The sequence below is a fragment of the Mesocricetus auratus genome, unplaced genomic scaffold (genome assembly GCF_017639785.1).
Source record: "Mesocricetus auratus isolate SY011 unplaced genomic scaffold, BCM_Maur_2.0 Super-Scaffold_100676, whole genome shotgun sequence".
Lineage (NCBI taxonomy): Eukaryota > Metazoa > Chordata > Mammalia > Rodentia > Cricetidae > Mesocricetus > Mesocricetus auratus.
Window position 1 is genome coordinate 142,263,426 of NW_024429266.1, and position 24,591 is coordinate 142,288,016.

At 36.0% G+C, this 24,591-nt stretch overlaps 1 pseudogene; it reads right to left on the minus strand.

The window, feature by feature from the left end:
• Positions 1-1,688: 1,688 nt before the first annotated feature.
• LOC101841817 lies at positions 1,689-2,180 on the minus strand (annotated as a pseudogene).
• Between the last annotated feature and the right edge of the window lie 22,411 nt (positions 2,181-24,591).

Here is a 24,591-nt window from a genome sequence, read left to right on the forward strand (position 1 = left end):
TTATGGATGTGATTTCCTGCCTTTTTTAGAGAACCTCCTAGGTTCTGGTCCAACTGCTGTGGATGTGCAGTTCAGGTATGACAGTCCAGGCGTGGCAAGGATAAGACTCACCCATCTGATGTTGACAGGAAGTCCTCCAGTGGATGAAGTCAATCTCAGGAGGGTCAGTCAGAAAAGAAACTTTAGGATATAAAAATATATCCTAGTGTGTTCAGATTCATCTAGGATTAACTGCTGATGCCACTTGCACTGTGTGCTTGCAATGGGGAATGGGAAATGGTACAGTACACCATTATTTCTTCCTTAGATTCCATCAAAGGGCAGTGAAAAATGCATCCAAGTCACATCATAATAGCAAAAGGTAAACTTATTGAGTGCAGTACAAGGAGGCAGTGGGAAAGGCAGCAATTCCTCAATAAGGTCCATTATTTTTAATATTTATCATGTATTTGTACTCTGAATATTGTTACAACCATGAACACATTTCTTACTCAAAATCATTATGTCTTATTTGAACAATTAATTGGTTTTTGAGATAGCTGTATGAAACTTCATCACTGTTATGCAATTTCTTTCTAATTTCCTGCTACATTTCTAGTAAGGTTTAATAAATTACTCTAGAAGTATCAGAGAATTTCAAATGTCTCAATTTTTATTGAATTTTTAAAATATAAATAGAGTATACTTAAATTAACAATTCAACTTTCTTCTTAGGGGAGGGCATATAATCAGAAGCAGATCACTGAAGATGTGGTAGGTAACCATTTTTCTGTGATGCACCTCTCATAACATGTGTTTTCCCTTAACTGTACTAAGAAAGAATGACCCATCAATACCTACAAAAGTCTATGTCCACTGTATCTTGACACATCATTGAACATTCCTTTATCTACATAAAGCATGCCGTATATAGTTTATGTAGCTGGACATTTTCTCTTTTCGTTGCTGCATTAATACATCAAAATCCATATTTTAACTTGTCATTTTGATAAAAAGTCATAAAATTGAAACTGTATTCATCAAGATTAATAGAAACTCAACTTTCTATTACATAAAAAGATTTCAAGATTATAACACACAGTAATGATGGATCTGTATATACAATACTTATCCCCTCCAAAATAAAGTGCTGAGTTTTCTAGAAAGGAATTAGATCAATTCTGATTCTTCTGTATTGAAATACAGAATGTCAAACTTGATGGGCCCTTAGGTGATAGAAAAATGTTCTATTATGTTGTCATTTGTATTTTCCAATTTTTATTTTAAATACAAATCCAATAGTCAAAAAGAGTAAAAATCTTCTATGAAGTTGTAACAGATACAGTTAATCAAAGAAGGTAGAAAACTTACCAAATATTAAGATACTAATAAAATATATACTTTATTATGAAAGTCTGGAAAATATGTGCACCAAAAATAACTAGCTAATGTTAAATTTAAAACTCCAGATAACTTACACCAGATGATTTAATTTTTAATACTTTATGTAAGTCTGTACTATAAATATGAATTTAAAATTATGAATACTGGCAACATTGTTCATAAAATGAAACTTATTAGTAACAGAATATGCATATACAAAGGAAGCTGCAGTTTAGTCCTTTTGGAAAAACAAATAAATTGGATTTTTTAACATAACTCCCGGCACAAAACTAGAATATAATTTTGGTATTGATTCTTGTAATTCTTTATATGTCACCAGTAATGATAACAATGAATTCCTCTTGATAAAATTCTCTATCACAATCTTTATCAAGTTCTTCTATCATAGTCCAAATTTCATCATCACTCTATGTTTACCCGGCATCACATCAGAAATTCCTTAAGTTTATTATACCTGAATCAACATCACTAGTAATTTAAATTCTTTCCATAGTTCTTCATGAAGATCTCCTTCTCATATCAAGTCAGTTACAACTTCATTAAAATATTCAAAAGGTGATTTTACCTGTAGATTCTCTGTCTTAATTTTAAGAATATTACATCAATTATTTTTTAAACATTAAAACTCACAAATCTCATTGTTACCTTTCATTTATACTCTATGTCTTTGGCTTTGTCTGTATCAATAGCTCAAAAGCATTTTCATCTCTTGTTTCTGTTCTTCAGAGAGCTCTCTCTTTTTCACTTTTTACATTTGTTTTGTCTACTGCAAGCTCATGTCTCAGAGCTAAACTCATTTTCTCTTCTAACAGAGACGTTCCCCTTAAGGATTACACAAGGATCTGCTCAACAACAGACAACCTCAGTAGAAGAATTTTGTCTTATTTGACTTTAAGTTCCATGCAAATGGGTAGCTTCTGCTTGGTCAGTGTTTAACACTAAACAGGACTGGATTTACAGAGTTACAGCTCTGTGGAAGGAGGACATGGTTACATTTTCTTGCCCGTGCTCAATCATTACATTGCTACTGGGACTCTCAGAGATCTCTGTTCCTTCAAAATCATAAGGAATGTTTAATGTTTAAATATTACACACATAGTCAAAGATCAGTATGTGGTCTATATAGCAATTATACATTTATAAGAATGAAAAGTTATCCATTTTATATAAAGCATTAGTGATTATGAAGAATGAAATATAAAATGATACAAATAAGAGAATGAAATGAAACAAATGAGATATAAGCACTAAAAATAAAAATAGGAGAAAGTGAGTATATTTATTAAGGGTGAGACTTTTTCAATATTGCTGACATCTTTGAGAAAATAATTTGTCAATCTATTAATTGAAATTAAGTAACAATATAAATATTTGACAGCAGACCTGCAGACTTCAAGCACAATTTGTCTCTTCTTTTCATATATTTATGTGTGAAGTGTATGCATATGTGTAGATAGATGCGCATACATGTATATTGTAGTCCCTAGTTGATAGTCACAATCTTTCTTCATCACTCTTTGGCCTTCTTTAATGAGGCAGGATTTCTCAATCAAAAACATAACTCACTCATTCAACTAGTATTTGCTGGATATCTTGTTCCTAGGATCCACTGAATTTTCATTCCAATCCTGGAATTACAGGTGACCTCTAAGCTACCCAGCATTTGCATAGGTGGTTGGGGTCTGAATTCTGTTCCTCTTGTTTGGGTGGCAAGTGTATTAGCTGTTGAGGCATCTGCACTTGTTCTAAGCACAATCTTAACACCAATTAAAGAATAAAAAGAAACAAGAGTTATTTAGCATAAATATGATGTATAGTTACAGTTGTGTATCATTCAAACTTGTCTGTTATTCATGACCTTTTATATAACACTAGTAAATATAGTAAATACTTAGTCCCATGTAGTAAGACTGCTTCTTCTTGGCTTTGCATGACCATAGAAATCGTGAAGGATGATGAACTGTGGGAGACCTTGGCCCATCATCATGGCAACAAAATGAACATAATGATAAAGTAGATAGCCAGTAGTAAATAAAAGAGGGCCATAGGACCATCCGTGGAGGTTCAGGTCATCCCAAATTTCTGAACACTCAATGTATTCCTTGCCTATAGTGGATAAAAGGCTAAAAATTAATTCCAGTTAGGACTTTTCTTTGAACACCTGATGGAGAAAACCTGTTTACTTGTTTCACCCCAATAAACAAATTGGTTCTCAGCTGAACTTGAGAAATCTTCATTAGTCTGTCAGTTATTTCCTTATTTGAGGGGAATAGAATTTTTATTCACAATTCCTGACATATCACATGAGGAAATACAATGTTTAAAGTCAAGAAATTGACTCCCTATCATAATGCAAATAAATTTTTAAATGTACTAATGAAGAGTTTTAAACAAGAAAATGAGAAAATAATAAATACATTTGTCTGCTTTATAGAAAATCAGAAGCATACTTTTGTTGTCAATAGTTGCAGCTACATTTAGGAAAATGCTAGCATCACATATAATAAACAAATCAATTTCAAAAGCTCATGCAAAATTGGAAGATGTAAGATGAGAGGCTCCATTGTGAGTCAGTCGTTGATCCTTGGTTTTATTAACAAAAATTTATTCTTTTTCCTTCAGTTTTATATATTTAATTTTTGTCATATCAGAAAATAAGATTTTTATTAAAGACAACAGGTAAACTCACAGAGAGACACACTATAGTGATTGATGTGTTGGGGATATTGTGTTAATCAATTATTAATGTTAGTTACATTTTAAGATCTCAGGATTTTATATTTCAAAGTAGTTTTTTTCATTTTTTCCTTTTACTGAAAACTGATTCTGTCTCATACAACAAATCTTTACTATAGTTTTCCCTCCCTCTACTCCTCCCAGGTCTTCCTTACATCCCATCTCTTCATTTCCTAATACACTTCTTTTCTGTTTCTCATTAGAAAAATCAGCATCTATTTAATTTTGGAGTAGCCGAGAAGGTGTTTTAGTATCTATATTCTTTGAATACCTCATTTTAAAATGTAAGATATAAACAAAGTAAGATTATCTATAAATACTGATAAACTTTAACTCACAATGTCTAAAGTTTTTAAAATCGCATTTATTTTATGTGGATATTTTATGTGAAGAGATATACTCTCTCAAGATATTTATGCACGTACATATTCACATTTCAGCATATTTCTCTGCTATAAAATGATATTTTCTTGGATTTAAGATTAATTCTTCATATATCATTCAGTGGGTTTTTCTAAACTAATTTTAGAATAATGAATATTGAATCCCATTTCATTTCTCTGGCATGTTATTAACATGAGTAGCATAGTGTCATCTATAGGACTGCAGCCTTGGTCTTCATGTGCCTTGTGCTGTTTCCCTACACGTTATGTACTTGTTCTTAGCCTTTGCTTGCATATGTGAATTTGGCATCCACATCACAAGTAGACTTGGGAATTAATTAGGCTATGTAAGCTGGCCACCTAGAAGAGAAGGAATGAGTAGTATACTGGCAATTGCTAGATTAGAGATACTTTTTTTCAGTACTTTAGAAAGAAGAGATAATATGATGAACTGTTGAGAAACACAATATCCATATTAGTGTAGACACTAAGGCCAAAGTTATATACACAAATGGGCAAGATTTTTCTTCTATGATCTAATTCATGTAATTTAATCTATTACTGTATTTTATATTAGTGAACTATTGAATCCTCAAAACAAATCTCCCTTTGTTATGCAGCAAGCATTTTTCTCTAATATACTTAGGAATTTTAGAAAGTATTTACTTATTTTACAAGTACATGTGTGTATATGAGTGTACGTGTGTGCACCACATGGGTTCAATACCCAAAGATAACACAAGATGTTGGACCTTCTGGTTAAAAGCTGTTTTGATGTGCCACATGGGTGCTGGGAATGGAACCATGTCCTCTGGAAGAGCAGCAAATGCTCTTGTGAACTGAGTTATCATTCTACACTAGGGTTTGTGAATATGCATACACAACCGTATTTATAGCAGCTTATAAAATTCCTTTGTATATTAGCATTCTTTTTCATATTACTGTGCCATGGTGCTTCTTATATATTCAAAATTCCTCAACACTTAGAATAGAAATTAATTTTCATAAAACCTCATATTAAAACCATTTTATAAGATATCTCTTTTCTGCTTAGTTTTTGAGCAACTCATTCTGTTCCCAGAATTATTTTCCACCCACATTCATTATTAGTTAATAAATCATTCCACTTGCTATTCAATATCTTAAAGTTATAAGTTCTTTAATAATAGTTTATTACATTTTGGTTTTGAAAGCAATGTTTTAGGTTATATTTTAAATGACTTTTCTGTGTTAATAGATTCTTTATTCACAGGAAAATTTTGAAATTTTGTATTTCTTTCTGCTTAATTATCTTACCTAAATTTTGCCTATTTTATTTATGTAATTCAATAGTGTATATTTATCCTGGCAATTAATTTTCAAGATTTGAATAAATAAATTGCATGCCAATTATATTTTATTATAATTATTAATTATTTAATATTTCAATCTCTTTATGTACTTCTCAAAATTATTTTCCTGTAAAACTTTAAAAAGCCAATTAATTATCAGTATAGCTTAAAAATATCTTACAGATATAATAAACATTAGTTAATCTATTATCAAGAATTCCTTTGAAATTGTACTCGGCAGTTTTTGATTAGTAATTTGACCCAAAGAGATTTATAACATTTTAAACTATTTAAAATCCCTATTCAGTTGTTGTTTATTCAATAATTCTTCCAATTTCTGAGCAAATTCATTCCCCAGAGTATAACTGATACACTATACACCCTTAGAAGTTCAGGACGATGTCTATTAAGTGAAGAAAATTGATGGAAAATCTTGAGATTTTCTTGGTGACTAAGATATTGCCAACTTTAAATTTTTCAAGTAAAGCAAAAGTATATTATTTGAGGTAAATATGCTATATTCTGTATAGGTGCATCTGAGATATAACAATCATTACATCTTTGGAGCTTTTGAATATTTCCCATCAGTCAGTTCTCTCTAATTATCTAACATTAGTCATTGTCTGTGTATTTTTGAGCATATTATCATTGTTTCCTATTGTGTAGTAAAAGGCTTATCACAAGTGCGTGGCACCCATTGATTTCATCAGATATGATATAGTCTTTTATAGGGCAGCCAATTTTGTTTCATATTAATTGATCTCTTGTAGCACAAATGTGCATTTATGTGTTTAATAAGTTTATCATGAATTTTTCTTCTTATGAATGTAAGATACTTGGATATGTGCTCAATATGCAACTCATATAAATATAAAAATTAAGCACTACAAGAACTTTTAAGTAATTGCAAATTCTTTCTCATAAATTACATTATGTCTCATTACCTTCTTACACTACACATTTTATAGTAACAACTAACATACCAATGTGTGTAGTTTATTATCATGTTGATGCATTTTTATTCTCTAAGTCTTCTCTTTGTGTTAGAGATTCTGTCTGTTTAAAATATTTTAACATCTCCATGAAGTTTTAATTTTGCACTTTTCACTATTGACTTGTGAGTACAAGTATTTCTCCATTACTTCAAGGACTACAAAGTGTCTGTAAAACCTTTCTGAGTGAACTAAAACATTTGTAAGTCTTCATTTTTTTATTAGTAATACAGAACTGCAAATCTATTGAAATAATCTGTGATCCTACCGACAATTTATAATTTGTTCAATACCACACAAATGTTTCTATCCCCCAGATTCTTTCTATACATTATTATTTAGTATAAAAATAACTATCTTTTAGAAATAAGTGTTGACTATTATTTTCATTAACTGCATTCAATTTTACATTGATCCTGTCAACTTGTGTTCTTATTTTATTTTTAAAAGTATTAATATGACAGTTAGTTTTAAATATCAACATGATGCAACCAAGACCCACCTGGAGAAGAGATGTTCAGTGATAGTTGGTCTTTAGACAAGTGTATGGAGGAAGAATTATTAACTGCTGCAGATAGGCCCAGCCCACTGTGAGATGCATTGTTCCATAAGCAGAGTCCTGTACTGTACATGCATAGAGAAATCAAGAATAGACCAGAAAGCAAGTGAGTATCCATAAATTTGTTTCTCTCTGCTCTTGATTGTGGACTTGTTGTGACTAGTTGTTTAGTTTCTGCCTTAACTCCCATACACAAATGATGAAGTGTTAACTAGAACAGTGAGCAAAAAATGAAAAATATGAAAACACATCCTCCCATGTTGCTTTTTGATACCATATTTTTGTCAGATATGTGGTATATTTTATCATATTAGCAGAAATGAAATTAGGTTGATCAACATCTCGATTAAATGAATTATTGTAGATTTACTTTCCAGGAAAGGCAATATTAAATCTGATTTAGATAACCATAGAAGTTACAATTTGACTGAGTATAAGTTGATGCCATACTACACAAATATTATCTCATGTTTTTCTATATTGATATTTAGACAAGTAAAGCTAAAATAAAAGCATAATTTCAAATCTGCATATGATCTGTACTTTATTGCACATAGATTTCTTTATTTTTGTTTTGAGAATTTAAAAAGAAAGACCCCATTTCATTAATTTGATGTTTTTTAGCATTGACTAATATCTGAAATATTATATTTAATGTTAGTATTTTACGTTTTGAGAATTACACATAAGAGTACTGTATTTATATCATTCCCACTCCTTTTTCTACTACTCTACTCCTCCTATTCTTTCATCTCCCTCAAATAATTTATAACCTCTTCATGTTGTGTCTGTGAACATGCATGTGCATCTGTGTGCATATGTGCTTAGGCCCTACAACTCTGGAATAAATATTGCATTAGGGAACTTATAACTTGAAGACATTAATACTTTTAAAGATCTATCATTTTTATTATATAGAATGCTTTGTATGTAGGTAAATCTATGTACCATGTGTGTTCCTGGTCCACAGATGCCAGCAGAGGCTATTTGATTCTGAGAAACTTGAGTTACAGACAGTTGTGAGCTAGCAGGTAGATTCTGGGAGTAAATTTGGGTTCTTCACAAGAGCAGCAAGTTCTTTTGTCTACTAAGCCATCTCTTCAGCTCCTTTGTTGAGAATTTTAAAGAAGAAACTAATGAATATATGTTTCCCACATAATTCAATTAGCATAGGCTAATCAACAACATTACCCTTTCTATATCCCCTAATATTAATTCCAGAAACATTGGAAAGTGGAGCATAAATTAAAATAATGACTAAATGATTTTCATATTATTGGGCATTTATGTTTTTGGGTAGTTATTAATATTGTGAAAAATCAATTTCTCTTCTTTATAAAATTGTATGTATGCCAATATTAACAACTTCGCTAATGCTAGAGTTGAAAACTCTAGTCAAGGTATTGCAATGCATATGTCTTCTTTATTTCCAGACTGTATCTTTAGATTATATTCTCACCTGCCCATGACAGTCTCAGTTCACTAAATATGGTCATTTAAAACTCTGGTATTAAGCAAGTTGGAACAGATATCTTTCAGAAATAATTTCATTCTTGAGGTTAAACTTGCTTTATCAAAATTACCTATCTTTTATCTGTGGTTTCTTTTCTGAATGAATATTCTAGGTCATATTTCTTATGATTTGAGATATGAAGGTTCTCAATTTATTATCTTGTTTTTTATATAGCAAAAATTTTGAGGAATCTCATTTTTCTACTTTATTGTTTTTTGTTTTATTATGATATTAAAAGACTTATTAAGTGTTCTTATCTTCCCATTCCCTCCCATCTACTTCCCTACCCTGATATTACCCAGGATATCTCATCTATTTCTTTTTCCTAGGGAGGTCTGTGCATCCCTCTTAGGGTCCCCCTTGTTACCTGGATTTTTGGGGGCTCAAGATTGCAGCCTGGTTATCCTTTGCTTTACATTTAATGTCAACTTATCAGGATAGTACAGTTGGGGTGGGACGGAAGGAATGAGTATTGAAAGACGTATATTGATAGAGGTGGTCATTGGGGTTAGGGAGAAACCTGGAGCCAAGGGATCTCCTAGGAATCTGCAAGGATGACTCCAGTGAAGATTCCTAGCATTTGAGGAACAGGTTCCTGAACTGCGTTTCCCCTGTAATCAGATTGTTGTCTACCCTAATTGTCATCATCCTGATGGACACACATGCAGAGATACACAGCTAAGCACCGGTTGAGCTCCAGAAGTTCAGTTGAAAAGGTTATGGAGGGATTATATGACCAAGAAGGGGAGTGGGGGTCAATATTATGACTAGAAAGCAACCTAGGCCCTCTGTATCTGGGTGACAGTAGTGTAGATTGGTCTTTCCCTAGAAGTGGGACCAGGACCTGTCACTGATGCATGAGTTTATTCATCTGAGCCTAGTCCCTGTAGTAGGATGCCTTCATTAGTCTTGATAATCAGGGAGGAAATTGGTTCTGCCTCAACTTGATATGCTATGCTTTGTTGACTTGCTTGGGAGACCTTACCCCTTCTCACTGGAGCTGGAAAAGGAGTTGATGGCAGGGTGGGGTTATAGAAGCAATGTGGTGGAAGGCAATGGGAGGAGAGGAGGGAGGGGAAACTGTGGTTGGTGTGTAAAATAAATTTTAAAAATGACAAAATATTATTAAGTTTTTCATGTTTGAAAATAGTAATATCCTAAAACATGGTATATTTTTATTTCACTTTTGTGATAAAACAGCTCATACAATTACCAAAAATGAGAATCTTACCAAATGTTATATTTATATCGCTGTTGATGTTCTCTGGGTATTCCCATGCTATAGCCTCAACCATATACACAGTCAAAATTATTTTGGCTTTTACAGCACTAGGAATTTACACAAGTATTGCTAAGACATAAAGCTTTATCTACACACCCAGTGTCACACAAACCATATTTAGCATTTACTGAAACCATCAGGTGCATGTTAGAGGATTCTAAAGTTAGCTTAACTAATCTAAGCTGTGTTAAGATCTGGCCTGCATACTAAGCCTGTTCCTTATTAGCCACAATTATCAAAGCTAAGTGTTAGTATATGTAGTCATAGTCCTTTGCTCTGGTCTCAGATGTTGGTGAGGAGGAGTGCCTGTGATGTGTGAAGCTTTTTTGATGTGGAGTCAAAATGCTCTCTAGCAGACAGAGTAAATATTAAAGGGTCGAGGTTGACAATGTATTACCTGGACTTTATCTCTGAAGTGAGACAGGTCACTCACTTGGATGTGTGAGGACTTGAGGCTTAAAGCTTTGAAAAGGAGCAGAGCATACATGTTGCAGAAGATTCAGTAAGTGCCAAGAATTTTGCTTACTGCACACTGCTGAAGATAAACTATTGTAATACATACAAAGACAAATATCAAAGTACCTAGGTCATTTCAGAAATTATAATCATTTTTAAGAATTTTTTATTTTCATTTTAAATAGCTTGTTTTACATGTCAATCCCAGTTCCCTCTTCCTGCCCTCCTACCGCACCCCCCCAGCCTCCCACCATATTGCCAATTCCTTCCACATAGGGGATATCTAGAGTCTGTCATTTCACTCAGGGTAGGGTCCAGGCTCTCCCCTAAGAGTCTAGGCTGAGGGAGCATCCCTCTTTGTGCTATGGACACACGATGTCTGTTTGTATTCCAGTGATAAACACTGGTCCACTGCTCAGGGCCCGATAGGTTGCCCAGGCCTCCTCACTGACACTCACATTCAGGGGTTCCAGATCAGTCCCATGCTGGCCTCCCCGCTGTCGGTCTGGGGTCCAAGAGCTATCCCCTGTTCAGATCAGCTGTCTCTGCTGGTTTTGCCAGCCCAATCTTTGCCAATTTGCTCATTGCTCCTCTCTGTCACTGAGTTCCTTGGGTTCAGTTCAGTGTTTAACTGTGGATGATTGCCACTGCTTCCATCAATCATTGGATGAAGTCTCCTGGATGGTTATAGACATCAAGTTCATTATCAGGAATGGGCATTCGAGGTCGTCTCTCCACTATTACTTAGCTTGCCAATTGGTGTCATCCCTTTAGATCACTAGAGGTCACACTGGTCCCTGATCTGTCTTCTAACCTATGATTCCCTCTTCCCCCTATTATACCCCCCCACTCAACTTAACTGTTCCCACATGACCTACTCTCTCTTCCTCTTCTTCCCAGCTCCCACTCCCCCCCAACCCTCACCGTGTTCCCCATCTGTTCAGAGGATCTTGCCTCATTCCTCTTCTCTTGGGTACTATGCATATCTTTTAGGTTCTTTCCTGTTTCCCAGACTCTCTATCAGTGGAAGTGTAGATTGGCACTATCCTCATTCATGTCTAAAATCCATATATGAGTGAGTACATACCATGTTTGTCTTTTTGTGACTGGGTTACCTCACTCAGGATGGTTTCTTCCAGTGCTATCCATTTACCTGCGAATTTCAAGATTCCATTGTTTTTTTTTTCTGCTGAGTAATACTCCATTGTGTAAATATACCATGTTTTCTCTATACACTGTTCAATTGAGGGGCATCTAGGTTGCTTCCAGGTTCTGGCTATTACAAATAATGCTGCTATGAACATAGTGGAGCAGATGCCCTTGTTGTATGAATTTGCCTCATTTGGATAGATGCCTAAGAGTGGAATTGCTGGGTCATGTGGTGGATTTATTCCCATTTTCCTGACGAATCTCCATACTGACTTCCAAAGTGGCTGTATGAGTTGGCACTCCCACCAGCAGTGGCGGAGTGTTCCCATCTCTCCACATCCTCTCCAGCATAAATTGTCTTTGGTGATTTTGATTTTAGCCATTCTGAAAGGAGTAAGGTGGTATCTCAAAGTTGTTTTGATTTGCATTTCCTTGATGGCTAGGGATGTTGAGCACTTAAGTGTCTCTTGGCCATTTTAGACTCCTCTATTGAGAATTCTCTATTTAGTTCTGTACCCCACCTTTTAATTAGATCATTTGGTGTTTTGGAGACTTGCTTCTTGAGTTCTTTGTAAATTTTGGAGATTAGCCCTCTGTCAGACGTGGGGTTAGTGAATATCTTTTCCCATTCTGTGGACTGCCTTTTTGTCTTGTTGACTGTGCCCTTTGCCTTACAGAAGCTTCTTAGTTTCAGGAGGTCCCATTAGTTAATTGTCGATCTCAGCGTTTGTGCCACTGGTGTTATGTTCAGGAAGTGGTCTCTTGCACCAACTCGTTGAAGAGTATCTCCCACTTTCTCTTCTAAAAGCTTCAGTGTGGCTGAATTTATGTTGAGATCTTTGATCCATTTGGACTTAAGTTTTGTATAAGGCAATAAACATGGATTAATCTGTAGTCTTCTGCATATCAGTACCCAGTTATGCCAGCACCATTTGTTGAAGATGCTTTCTTTTTTCCATTGTATAGTTTTAGCTTCTTTGTCAAAAATCAAGTGTTCATAGGTGTGTGTTAAAATCAGGGTTTTCAATTCCATTCCATTTGTCTACCTGTCTATTTTTGTGCCAATACCAAGCTGTTTTCAGGACAATAGGTCTATAATAGAACTTGAAGTCAGTGATGCCTACTGAGGTTCCTTTATTGTATAGGGTTATTTTGGCTATTCTGGGCGTTTGTTTTTCCATACAAATTGATTATTGTTCTTTCCATATCCTTGAAAAATTGTGATGGAATTTTGGTAGGGATTGCATTGAATCTGTAGACTGCTTTTGGCAAGATTGCCATTTTTATTATGTTGATCCTACCAATCCAAGAGCATGGGAGATCTTTCCATTTTCTAGTATCCTCTTTGATGTCTTTCTTTAAAGACTCAAAGTTCTTGATATATAGGTCTTTCACTTACTTGGTTAACATTATCCCCAGATATTTCATGCTGTTTATGGCTATTGTAAAGGGTGATGTTTCTCTGATTTCTTTCTCAGTCACTTCGTCGTCTGTATATAATAGGGCCACTGATTTTTTTAATTTACCTTGTATCCTGCCACATTGCTGAAGGTGTTTATCAGCTCTAGGAGTAACCTTGCAGAGTTTTTGGGACACTTATGTAAACTATCATATCATCTGCAAATAGTGAAAGTTTGACTTCTTCTTTTCCTATTTGTATCCCCTTTATCTCCCTTTGTTGTCTTATTGATGTAGCTAGAACTTCAAGTACAATATTGAAGAGATATGGAGAGAGTGGACAGCCTTGTCTTGTTCCTGGTTTTAGAGGAATTGCTTCGAGTTTCTCTCCATTTAGTTCGATGTTAGCTGTTGGTTTACTGTATATTGCTTTTACTATATTCAGGTATGTTCCTGTTATCTCTGATCTCTCTAGGACCTTTATCATGAAGGGGTGCTGAATTTTGTCAAAGGCTTTTTCAGCATCTAGTGAGATGATCATGTGGTTTTTCTTTTGCAGTTTGTTTATATGGTGGATTACATTGATAGATTTTTCTAATGTTGAACCATCCCTGTGTTCCTTTAATGAAGCCTACTTGATCATGGTGGATGATTTTCTGATGTGTTCTTGAATCCAGTTTGTGAGTATGTTATTGAGTGTTTTTGCATCTATGTTCATGAGGGAAATTGGTCTATAGTTCCCTTTCTTAGTTGTGTCTTTGTGTGGCTTGGGTATCAAGGTAATTGCAGCCTCGTAAAAAGAGTTTGGCAGTGAGCCTCCTGCTTCTATTGTGTGGAATACTTTGAGGAGTACTGGAATTAGCTCTTCTTTGAATTTCTAGTAGAATTCTGCACTGAAGCCATTTGGGCCTGGGCTTTTTTTGTTTGGGAAACTTCTGATGACTGCTTCTATTTCATTAGGGGTTATAGGTCTGTTTAGATTGTTTATCTGCTCTTGATTTAGTTTTGGCAAGTGATATCTATCCAGGAAATTGTCCATTTCCTTTAAATTTTCGACTTTTGTGGAGTACAGATTTTCAAAGTATGTCTTGATGATTCTCTGGATTTCCTCAGAGTCCATTATTATGTCCCCTTTTTCATTTCTGATTTTGTTAATTAGCATGCTCTCTCTCTGTCTTTTGGTTAGTTTGGACAGAGGTTTGTCTATTTTGCTGATTTTCTCAAAGAACCATCTCTTTGTTTCATTGATTCTTCTCAATGTTTTCCTGGTTTCTACATGATTGATTTCTGCCCTCAATTTGATTATTTCCTGGTGTCTGCTCCTCCTGGGTGAGTTTGCTTCTTTTAGTTCTAGAACATTCAGCTGTGCTATTAATTCTCTAGTATGACTGTTCTCCAGTTTCTTCATGTGGGCACTTAGTGCTATGAATTTTCCTCTCAGCACTGCTTTCAAAGTGTCCCATAAATTTGTGCATGTTGTATCTTCATTCTCATTGAATTCCAGGAAGTCTTTAATTTCTTTTTTTATTTCTTCCTTTATCCAGGGATGGTGCAATTGTGCATTGTCCAATTTCCATGAGTTTTGAGTGTTTCTGCGATTTGTGTTATTGTTGAATTCTAATTTCACTGCATAGTGGTCTGATAAGATACAGGGTGTTATTCCAATTTTTTTTTGTATCTGTGGAGATTTGCTATGTTTGCTATTATGTGGTCAATTTTAGAGAAGGTACCATGTGGTGCCGAGAAGAAGGTATATCCCTTTGTGTTTGGGTGGAATGTTCTATAGATGTCTGTTAAACCCAGTTGGGTCATAACTTTTATGAGTTCTTTTGTTTGTTAAGTTTCTGTCTGGAGTTCCTGTCTAGCGGTGAGAGCAGAGTGTTGAAGTCTCCTACAATTAGTGTGTGAGATTTTATGTGCAATTTGAGCTATAGTAATGTTTCTTTCACGAATGTAGGTGCCTTTGTATTTGGGGCATAGATGTTGAAAATTGAGACTTCATCTTGATGGACTTTTCCTTTGATGAATATGAAGTGTCCTTCTTCATCTCTTTTGATTGATTTTAATTTGAAGTGTAGTTTGTTAGATATTAGGATTGCTACACCCGCTTGTTTCTTGGGACTGCTTGATTGGAAGATCTTTTCTCAACCCTTTACTCTGAGATAACGTCTGTCTTTGATGTTGAGATGTGTTTCTTGTATGCAGCAGAAGGAAGGGTTCTGCCTTTGTATCCATTCTGTTAGTCTGTGTCTTTTTATACGCAAGTTGAGGCTGTTGACATTGAGGGATATTAATGACCATTGATTGATGATTCTTGTTTGTGCTTGATTTATTGTTAGTGAAGTTATTTTGTGCAGTTTCATCTCCCTTTTTCTTTTGGTGTTTTGTTAAGTGGGATTATATATTGCCTGTGTCTTTGTGAGTGTAGTTATCTTCCTTGGATCTATGTTTTCCTTCTAGCACTTTCTGTGGAGCTGGATTCATGGATACGTATTGTTTAAATCTGGGTTTGTCATGGAATATTTTGTTTTCGCCATCTATGGTAATTGAAAGTGTTGCTGGATATGGTAGTCTGGCCTGGCATCCTTGTTCCCTTAGCATTTGTAGGATATCTATCCAGGATCTTTTGGCTTTCATCATTTCCATTTGAGAAGTCAGGTGTAATTCAGATAGGTATGCCTTTGTATGTTACTTGGCCTTTTTCTTTAGCTGCTCTTAATATTTTCTCTTTATTCTGTAGGTTTGATGTTTTGATTATTATGTGGCAAGGGGACTTCTTTTTCTGGTCCAGCCTATTTGGTGTTCTGTAAGATTCTTGTATTTTCATAGGCATATCCTTCTTTAGGTTAGGGAAGTTTTCTTCTATGATTCTGTTGAATATGTTTTCTGTACCTTTGAGTTGTATTTCTTTGCCTTCTTCTATACCTATTATTCTCAGGTTTGGCTTCTTCACGGTGTCCCATATTTCCTTGATATTTTGTGTTAGGATTTGTTGGTTTTGAGATTTTCTTTGGGTGACGACTCTATATCCTCTAATGAGTCTTCAATACCTGAGATTCTCTCTTCTATCTCTTGTATTCTATTGGTGATACTTGCATCTCTAGTTCCTGATCATTTACACAGCTTTTCTATTTCCAGCATCCCCTCGTTCTGTGTTTTCTTTATCATTTCTATTTCAGCTTTCAATCCTTCAACTGTTTGAGTTGTTTCCTTCATTTGTTTGGTTGTTTTTTTCTTGGTGCTCTTTAGATTCTTTGAGAGATTTGTTTATTTCTTTAATTTTTCCCCCATTTCATGGATTTTTTTGTTTGTTTTTTCTTCTATTTCGTTAAGGGATTTCCTCGTTTCTTCTTTGTAGGTCTCTATCATCTTCATAAAATCAATTTTAAGGTCTGTCTCCTCTGCTTTGTCTCTGTAGTGCTTTTCAGGTCTTGCTGGTGTTGGCTCCCTAGATTCTGGTGGAGTCATGTTGGTCTTTATATTGCTGAGTGTGCTCTTATTCTGCCTTCTTCCCATCTCTTCTTCTAGTGGGTGCTGGTGGGGTCTTTCCATCTCTACTGGTCTCCTTCCTTTGTGAAGCTGAAGCTCGGGATGATGACACTGAAGCTTAAGCTGAAACTGGGGTTGCTGAAGGTTGGGGTCTGGAAGGGCTGATGTCTTTCCTATGTGGGCAGGTCTTCTGGATGCCAGGAGTGGTCCCAGAAGATCGAGGGGATGTGTGTTGGGCAGGGGATGGGGAGTGTCCCCGCCAGAGTCCCAATCTCACATGAAGCTGGGCTCACCGGAGTTTGGGGCCTGGAAGGGCTGATGTCTTTCCTGAAGCTGGGGTGGCTGGAGTTTGGGGCCTGAAAGGGCTGATGTCTTTCCTGCATGAGTGGGTCTTCTGGATGCCAGGAGCAGCCCTGGAAGCTCCAGGGGATGGGTGTTGGGCAGGGGATGGGGAGTGTCCCTGCTGGAGACCCAATCTCACCTGAAACTGGGCTTGCCGGAGTTTGGGGCCTAATATACTTTCACAGAAAAAAAAATAATTAAAGTTTCAAAAACTAAGTGGTCCTTGGTACCTTTGCTGTGATTCTGGACGCATGAGAAAGTGCAGCTTTTTTTGAGTGTTTTAGTTTGTGTGCATATGGAAACAGAGAAGACAAAATGTCTCTCTAAACAAGTTAATCAAAGAACACTTTTTAGCCATGAACTAGGGATAAATACTGGTTCTACTGCCGGCAGATGCTTAGACTGCCCAAACCCAGCAACTGACACCCATGTTCAGGAGGCCTAGTCTTATGAAAATTCCACAGTTGTCAGACTGGAGTCCATGAGCTTGGTGAATCTATGGGTCCCGCTGGCAATGGAACCAGTATTTATTCCTAGTGCATGAACTGGCTTTTTGGAGTCCATTCTCTATGGAGGGATAATTTTCTCAGCCTAGATATAGGGGTGAGGGTTTCAGACCTGCCCCAAATGATGTGACAGACTTTGATGATTCCCCTTGGAAAGCCTCACCCTCCCTGAGGAGAGGATGGGGTGTGGATGGGGAAATGGTGGGAGGAGGGGGAAAATAGGATGGAGAGGAAACTGGGATTTGTATGTAAAATAATAATTTTTAATTAGAATTTTAAATAGAAAATTAATAACAAAAATACATTCATCTCAATATCTCTCCAAAAATGTTGTAAATAACATTTGTGCTATAGAAAGTACAACACTTTTATTTATATAATCTCTAAACTTATTCTAAAACACATGTGAATCACTATATCCCAAATGTTCATCCATTAAGATTGAAATCAACTATGAACAGTAGAAAGGTTAGTTAATGTAATCTTGTGGGTGAGGTTGGTTTATTTTGGTTTGTAATTCAAGTGTGGTGATCCTCACATCGCATAAAACATGCAAGTAGCTCACAGTCCCCAAATGACAATTTCCCAAAGAGCAGTTCATTAAGTATAACCTTTTCACAGAACATGGAAATTTGCTAACTGTCAAATATCCTGTAATTGCTGTGACTCAAATTTTTATATATGTACATATATATATACATACATACATATATATATATGTGTGTGTGTGTGTGTGTGTGTGTGTGTATGTGTGTGCTGCCCCACAGCTCTGATCAGAAGAAATTATTCAAGACTTTGGCTAACATAATCATTTTTAAGGTTTACTTATTTCTATTTATGTGCATGAATGTTTGCCTACATGTATATAGGTGTATAATTACATGAAATACCTAGAGGTTCAAAGAGAGTATTGGATTCTACAGAACTGGAATTACAGACAGTTGTGAGATACCATATGGATACTGGAAACTGAAGCAGGGTCCCACCTAAGAACAGCAAATGCTCTTAATCACTGAGCCAGTCCCCAGGACATCACAATGCAAACAAGTTTCTAGGCATGGCTGTCAGAGATTTTTTGGGTTAGATGAATGAGGTGGGAAGACCCATCCTGAATGGAGTTGACACAATCCCATGGGATCAGGACCCAGATAGAATAAAGATGAGGACATGAACCAAGTATCGGCATTCATGTTTCGCTGCTTTCTGATTATGGATTCTGTGTGGCCAGCTGCTCTCTCAAGCTTCTTTTGCCATGCCTTACCCACCATGAGATACTATCACCCACCACTGTGGGCCATACTAAACCTTTTATTCCTTAAGTTGTTTTTGTTGGGGCATTTATCACAATAATAGGAAAAGGAACTAATAAACCCACACACAGATTACTTTATCAATAGAACAGCCAAACCTTAAGGTCTGGTAACAGAAAATCTGACCTGAATAATCACAGTGGAGAATCAAGTAGCTTTTTTCTTAGGTCAATTTATGACCTACCTTGAAGGCATGAATCCTTCCAGGAAAGAACTCATGAATCTGTATCCAAATGTTTTTCATAGCCTTTCTACTAGTATGATGAATAGTAGGTAAAATATAAGAATGATTAAAAGGTAAAATCCAGTAAAAAGGTAGCTTTGAGTATTAACTTTGTCAAGTGAACATTACCTGGGAAAGATTCCCAGTGAAAGATGGTGTATATCTAGTTGACATGTGGGCATATCTGTGGCAGATTCTCTATCTTAATTAAGTTAATTGATGTGGGGAAAGCCAGACTTCTGTGGATGGCATCATTCTTTGGGCAGAGGCTCTTTAATTGTAGGAGAGTGAAAGAATAAACAGATGCACAAACAAATAAGAATGCATGGATTCACTTCTCTAAGGTCTTAACTAATGGATGTGATTTGACTAGTTAAACCAATTTCCTTCCTAGGCTTCTCCCCATTGATGGACTTCAAGGTGGAATTTCTTTTTTTTTTTTTTGAGGCAGGGTTTCTCTGTGTTGTTTTGAAGGCTGTCCTGGAACTCGCTCTGTTGACCAGGCTGGCCTGAAACTCACAGAGATCCGCCTGCCTCTGCTTCCCGAGTGCTGGGATCAAAGGTGTGTGCCACCAACGCCCGGCCCAAGGTAGAATTTCAATTTTCAATAAACTCCTTTCTGGCATAAGCAGCTTTTTGTCACTATATTTCATCATAGCTACAGAAATCAAATGGAGATGTTAATTGAAAAGTTAAAATATATAGCCTCTTTCCAGAGGGTATTCCATAGTGATTTAAAGTGATGCAAACACACATAGATTTATATATGTCCTTGTGCAAAGGAAGTCTGATCTATGTAGAGGTATCTCAGAAACAGAGAAGTGGGATGTTTTCATCACAATGAATAATTACCAAAACTGCAGTACCTCTGCAGATATTACTTAGTTTCTATTTGCTGTCACTCCAGATCTGGCTTACATTCACTCATGAAATAAAACCACATTTTGGCAAGGTGGGAAACCACACATTGAGTTCAACATAATGTCCCCTTACCAAGGCTGGACTTAATTTCATGACAACTGAGGGTTAACACTGCCTACAGTAAAACTCAGTGGTAGCTCAACTGGCACTACATCCCAAGAGCTAGCCAGTTTCTGACTGGAGTTTGATTGCAGCAGAATATTCTCCCTGCTGAAATATGCATTCATGCTTGAAACATATTTGACTTGATTGTGCCTAATGTCATAACAACAAACTCACAGAATCTCCCCCATCATATGAATTCTAGTCAAGTAATATACTTTACCAAAGAAGCTTATCACTGGGTTCATCGACACATTATCGTCAGTTTCACCAATATTTCCTGCATTCAAGGAGCTCAAAGGCTAATAAATGTGGCTTATCTACCAACACTGTTACAGCTACAGACAGGAGAAATATACCATCAAAAACTAATGTGTCCCTTACACAATGGAGTATATGTGCTTTGAAGAGGAATTATATTGCCCCTCCATAGACACACTACACAGATGAAGGAGCCAGTGGACACTAGGCATGAAGATGGTTCCATTCATTAATAGAATCTGAAAACAGTTAGCCAGCTCACAGACCATGCCTATTGGGATGCCTCAGTTCCCTAGGTTTTGGCTCTAGTATTAAAAAAAAAGCAGAATGCAATTATGACTTGCATCTCCATTACTATTACTTTGACATGAATTAAATTAACTGATTACCCATCTCACTAACTGATCACACTGTACTCATTCTAGTCAACTTATCAGAACCTGCTCTTAAAAAGCTCCTACCATCTCCGATCTGTTTAATAACTCCCAGAAATCCCCTACTCAACCAATGGTAAAGTCCTGGTATCTTTGCCATGCTGAACAAAGCCCTGTAAATGCTGACAATCATTTGTCTACTGGCTTCAGTTTGTAAAAATCACATCATTTCTATGATCTGGATACACAAGCATCCCTTATTTCTTCAGAAATTAAAACTTTTGTTTCCTTCTCAGGACATTTGTCCCTGCTTATCCTCTGCCAAATAGACTCTGTTTAGATAACCACATGATCAAATGCTTATCATTTCATGTTCAACATACATAAATGTTACATCATTAACAGAGTGTCAGTTTATGAATTTTAGATTGCTGAATGGACATGTTTGTGAGGTATTGTCTTGATGGTTAATTGATATAGGAAAGGCTAGTCCAGTGTGGGTGGCAAGTGTCCTATACTATCTAAGTCCCCATTCACTAGGTCTTTCACTCTTTTCATCTCTCTTCCTCCATATTCCCTGAGCCTTGGCAAGAGAAAGGATGTTACTATAAATGTCTTATTTAGAGCTAAGAACTCACCGTAACTTATTGTCAGGAGCTTGCTACGTGTGTCTCTCTGTGTTCACTGCTGCCTGTTTCTGGGTCATTTTATTACTTTTAGAAAACAAAATGCAGTTAAATCTTAGAACAATTACCTTTGCACTCTTACTTTTCTGCTCCTCCAGGCTATGTTTGGATTCTGCTCCAGCCTTAAATATACTTTACCAGGAAAACTTTTAATTCAACTGATATAGAAAGCATGTTTTCCTCTGGACATAGGGAGTTCTTCTAACTATGTAACACCACTTTACTTCAGTTGATTTCATTCTTATTCCTGGGTGAAAGTCAGAGAAAACAGCATATCTATAGCATATATCACGTTTTCACAGTTAGTGGTTATTAAAAGCCAAAGGTATCTTGGAAAAAAGTAAGTAACAAATAAACACTGCCATTATTATTCACATAAATAGAGTCCACTGGTTTTTAAGATAAATCTTAGTCTTAAGGAATGCAGAGCCTCAATAAGAAACAATGGATTGGAACATCGTAAGGCAATGAAATGACAGAGAATGGAACTGTTTGATTTCAGTAAGTCTCCCATAAAAACTATAACTCAGTCTTAGTCTGTCATTTTAAATTTAGGAAGCTGTTTTAAAATACATTTTAATATATTGGAATATTAAAGTAGCTCAGTTTATGAGCTGGGCATTGGTGGTGCATGCCTTTAATCCCAACACTCGGGAGGCAGAGGCAGGCGAATATCTGTAAGTTCGAGGCCAGCCTGGTCTACAAAGCGAGTTCCAGGACAGCCTCCAAGACAATACAGAGAAACCCTGTCTCGAAAAAAAAAGTAGCTCAGTTTAATCATGTTCATAAATAGTTAAAATTATTTTTATGCATGACTCCATTTTCCTTCCATGAGCTAAATATTCTAGAGTCCTTTTCTCCTAGTTGTTCAGATTTGAAGCTCCTGTGCTCTCACCTGTAGTGATGGACACATTCTCCTGAGTACCCTTCATAATCTGCTGCAAGATTTGAGATATTCTGACTAGTTAGTCATTCTGACATTCACCACTGATTGCTATGATTACTTCCTAAGAACTTCCTAATGGGAAAATTTTCTCCCTCCTACTGATACACAGTATGCTAAGAGCACATCTCTAAGAACTTCCTGCCCCTCATCTCAGAACTTCATTGTGAATTCAGCTATGTGCTAAGTAGGCTCTCAACACTCTATACCAGCAAGCTACCACACTCTGAGGTTCCTTCTCCTTTACATTCTATGCATAAGCTTACAGCCCATAACTACTTTCCAACTTCTATATCCTACTATAAAATAGACTCTCTTCATAGGATCTGTGGGTCTCATGACTGTAGTCCCACACCATAGGAGGCTATGGAAGAATTGGCATATGCGTGAAATCAGAGTCTAGGCTTTAGTATAAAACTTGAACCTACATATCACTAGTTAAGCAATTCATATGCAAATATTCAATATTTCTCAAGGTTTCATTATATATTGAAATCTAATTATCATAATAATAATTTTAAAGTCATTAATAGCATTTTGAAAAATAAGTCTTAACAAAAAGAACATGAAATAGATGGGCTATCATAAGCCTCTCAACATACTTTTGATTCAACTAATTAGAATATATATCCAGGTCAAAATGTTAGAACTAACTTTGCTTCTAGTACCAATGAAGGAATCAACATATAGCTAAATATATTCAAGAATTTCGAGGTTTTATTGCCAAAGTTCTCTGTACTTGTTATATGGATACATGGTTTTCTCTTTGCTATGTCTGGGGATTCTAAGAATGAAGTCCTGGGGAGGGCTTTGCTTTCAAGGGTAGGGTTCACTAAGGCATCATGCCTGATGCCTACCTCCTCCAAATGCTCACTGAGATAAATAACAAGTATAACAGTAAAAAAAATGCTACATTTTCAGAGAGACAAGAGAAGAGGACAACCCTGTACTTCAATTATGTCTGTGTTTCTGAATATTAATGTAAACAATAGCAATAGGATAAGGGAAGAATTATTGAATAAAAGAAATCAACCAATCTGTAAGAAAAGCTTCAATATTTCCCACTGCTCCTGGTTACATGGTAACATAAGCTTGTTGCCAGGAAGAGAATCTTGCTTAGTACCAGGACTATGCTCTTATTATTAAATAAAGAGAAACTATTGATACGATTTTCTCTAATGCCAAAAGTCCTATCAGTAAAGTAACACATGAGTTTCCTCTTCTGGGTGTTTTTTTTACATAGGTTTCTTTGTGTCTCTCTGATTGTCCTGCAGTCCTGTAGTTCAGGCTGCTCTCAAAATCATGTAACTGTCAGTCTCTCCTGAGTTGCTGCGTTTAAGTGAGTGCACTACCAGTGCTGGGACACTTGAATTTCCTTAGTTAAGAGTTAAGGTACTACAAGTAAACTCAGACACTTAAAAATTATCCTTGTGCTGTATGTCAAACACAGTCTCACCTGTTCAGCAAAATCCATAGGCATGCTTAAATTATAGAGCTGTAAAGCCAATAACTGTCTTTCCTTGATTTATTTATCCTATTATGTTTATATGGACTCATTCTCAAATGAAATGTAATACAACATGTTGTGTCCTAACATATTCACATTTCTCTTTTTCTTTTATTCATATGTGATGTACAAGTGATTGTTCATGGCCAGAAGTCAAATTCAGGTGTTGTTTGTCATGAAACAACCTGCCCCCCTTTTATGATAGGGTCTTTCACTGGCTTGGATACAGCACAGTAGGTTTGACTTGGCTGGCTTGTGAACCTTAAGGATGCTATTGTCCCCACCTACTTAGAGATTGAATTATAGATTTCTACTTATTTGCTATTTTCATCTATTGTATAAAACACATCCCCAAAACAACTTGGAGAGGAAAGGGTTTTGGCTTTTGTTTTGTTTTGTTTTTCGAGACAGGGTTTCTCTGTATTTTTTTGGAGGTTGTGCTGGAACTCACTCTATAGACCAGGCTGGCCTCGAACTCACAGAGATCTGCCTGCCTCTGCCTCCCGAGTGCTGGAATTGTTTTTTTTTTAGCTTTGTCTTTAAAAAATTATAGACTATAATTCATCATTTAAGAAAGTCAAGACAAGAACTCAGGGTAGGAACTTCAAGTAGAAGTCAACAGTGAACACTACTTACTAACTAGCTCCGTTCTTTGAGTTCAGCTACATTTCTGATGCAGCCTAGATCCCCTTGCTTAGGAATGGTATCTCCCACTGTGGGATGGGTACTTCTATATCAAATAGTA